We start from the raw sequence: 2,500 nt of genomic DNA, 5'->3' as shown, positions 1-2,500 counted from the left end.
GTTCGATTAGTCTTTCGCCCCTATACCCAAGTCGGACGATCGATTTGCACGTCAGAATCGCTGCGGACCTCCACCAGAGTTTCCTCTGGCTTCGTCCTGCTCGGGCATAGTTCACCATCTTTCGGGTCCTAGCGTGCCCGCTCTTCCTCCGCCACAGCCGCGGGGGCTCGTGGCAGGGCGGCGGTGCGCCGGCCCCCTGGGGGCCGGATCCCGCCTCGGCCGGACCGCAGCCGGCCTTCACTCTCGTTGCGCCTCGGGGCCTCGACTGGCGGCCCTCCGACTTGCGGGCCCGATAGACTCCTTGGTCCGTGTTTCAAGACGGGTCGGCAAGGCTCACGACAATCGCCCGCGGACCCGGGGCGCCTTGTCAAGATCGTATCCGGGTTCCAGGAACGCACAAACGCCCCGCCGCCACCGAGAACGGTTGCGGCGGGGGGGGCTCGCCGGATTCCCGGGCGACCAGGGCCCCACAGAGGTCTCCGCCCGAAGGCTACAACCCCGGGGCAGGCGCGGCCCGTCGTCCATACCTCGGTCTGTCCCGCCGGCGCAAAGCGGCCGGGCTATAGGCTCTCCGGCCAGGCCCCCCGTCGGGGACCCGGCATGGTCGGAGGCACCCCACCCGGCCGGCCTCTGCCGGCGACCCAACCGGTCGCGGGCGCCGCGCCCGGGAGAAGTGCACGCGGCCGAGCGCCGACACCCCCGGGCCCCGCCGCCTCGAGTGCGTGCGGGGACCCGATGGGCACCGCGCCGGCCGCGCTGAATCTCCCGGGCCCGATCTGCGCGGCCCTCCCGTTTGCTTCTCAACGGCTTCACGTACTCTTGAACTCTCTCTTCAGAGTGCTTTTCAACTTTCCCTCACGGTACTTGTGCTCTATCGGTCTCGTGCAAGGTATTTAGCCTTGGATGGAGTTTACCACCCTTCTTTGGGCTGCGCTACAAAACAACCCGACTCCCGGAGGCCCTTGTCCGCGACCGGCTGGCGCCTGCCTGGGCCTGACACCCGCCCTGGGACGGAGCACGCCTCAATCAGAAGGACCTCGGCGCCGGCACGGCCGCGGGGGTGGACTTCCTTACGCCACAGTTCCCTCGAGCCCTCGGTGGGGCCCGGGGATTCGGCGATGGGCTCTTCCCGCTTCGCTCGCCGCTACTAGGGGAATCCTTGTTAGTTTCTTTTCCTCCGCTTAGTGATATGCTTAAATCCAGCGGGTCCTCTCGCCCGACCTGAGGTCGATTATCGGTTCGTGTTTTACTGTTATAGGAGGGGGGGTAGCCCGCGGCCTGCTTGGGAGGCCAAGAACGGGTCGCGCTCCTCACCCCCCCACGGACCCGTCAGCGCGGGCCCAGTGGAAGCTCTCCCTTTTCGGTCTCTCTCCCTCTCCGGTCTCCCGGGGCGGAGCCGGCGGCCACTGGCCGAGGCCCGGAGACTGCGCGCGCGGCGACCCGTCGGACCCCACCCTTACTCCTTAGTTGGCGGAGGACAGCCGGCGATCGTGGTGTGGAGTTGCTCCGGTCGCCCATACAGACAATGGGGGCAGACCGAGACCGACCACGCCACGGCGGGTTTCCTCCCTTTGCCAGGGTTGGGGTTCCTCGTTTACACTCCGGCGGGTCGCCCGCGCCTCCGAGCACAACGGACAGCGCCGAGCCGGTGCTGCCGCCAACGCTTCAAGGCGGGACGTGTTGGAGAGGGGGTTTCTGTGCCCCTTCGGGAGAGTTCTCGTGTGTATTCCACAAAGGCATTACCCGATCTGACGCCTGCAGCCATTAATCCTCGCGGGGAGAACAACCAACTGCTTCTCCTCGCGGCTGCCGGCCGTCGCTCTCGCACCGTGGTATACCCGGGCACCGCGAGTGTATCCGCGGACTCCGGCACGGCGATTTCTATCTGTACTCACGACCCTCAGGCGGACGAGGCCCGGGCCGCGGGGGGCCCGGGCCGCCATGTGCGTTCGAAAGGCCGATGATCACTGCGTTCTGCAATTCACACTGATTCACGCAGCTGGCTGCGTTCTTCATCGGCGCACGAGCCGAGTGATCCACCGCCAAGAATTGTCTAACTCTTGGAAATTCGCTTCTTGTTCGTTCGATCACCAATGAGTGGGTTTATCGTCCCGCGCCCCGTGGTCTCGGGCGCGGGGAAATATGGTCACAGTCCGCGGGACGGCGCGAGATGACTCGATCGCTCCGCCCCGCCCACGACGGGAGCAGCCGCCCGTTTGTGGGGGTGGGAGAGTACGGCGGGCCTCTATTACGCCGTGTCTTCCCTGCCCGCCCCCACTAGGTCGCATTTAAGGCCAGGCCCCGGCGTCCCAGGGCCCCCGGTGGATCCAACAGACCAGGCGCAGCCATCCAGAGCCCGCACCCCAAACCCCGCCGCGGACAGGGCAGGGGGAGCTCCGCGGTGCAACTTGTCCGGTCTCGGATGCCGGCACATGGGCCACTCCCGCGAAACACATCCGGAGACGTCACTGGGGGAGCCCCGCCAGACCGCACTTTCCAC

General features: G+C 67.0%; 2 non-coding genes across 2 annotated transcripts in view; both read right to left on the bottom strand.

Annotated features, from left to right (window-relative positions):
* The window catches only part of LOC139945635 (large subunit ribosomal RNA), a 4,054-nt gene extending 2,824 nt beyond the window's left edge, over positions 1-1,230 (bottom strand). Inside the window, exon 1 of the ribosomal RNA XR_011787110.1 lies at positions 1-1,230. This exon is cut by the window's left edge and continues 2,824 nt beyond it. This is a non-coding gene — a ribosomal RNA (large subunit ribosomal RNA).
* A 664-nt stretch (positions 1,231-1,894) lies between these two features.
* On the bottom strand, positions 1,895-2,051 carry LOC139945657 (5.8S ribosomal RNA). Its single transcript, XR_011787131.1, has one exon. It is a non-coding gene; the product is annotated as a 5.8S ribosomal RNA (ribosomal RNA).
* Between the last annotated feature and the right edge of the window lie 449 nt (positions 2,052-2,500).

Source organism: Asterias amurensis, chromosome 12 (assembly GCF_032118995.1).
Source record: "Asterias amurensis chromosome 12, ASM3211899v1".
NCBI classification, from domain to species: Eukaryota; Metazoa; Echinodermata; class Asteroidea; order Forcipulatida; family Asteriidae; genus Asterias; species Asterias amurensis.
Note: the sequence above shows the minus strand (reverse complement) of the source record. Positions and strands in the feature narration are given on the sequence as shown.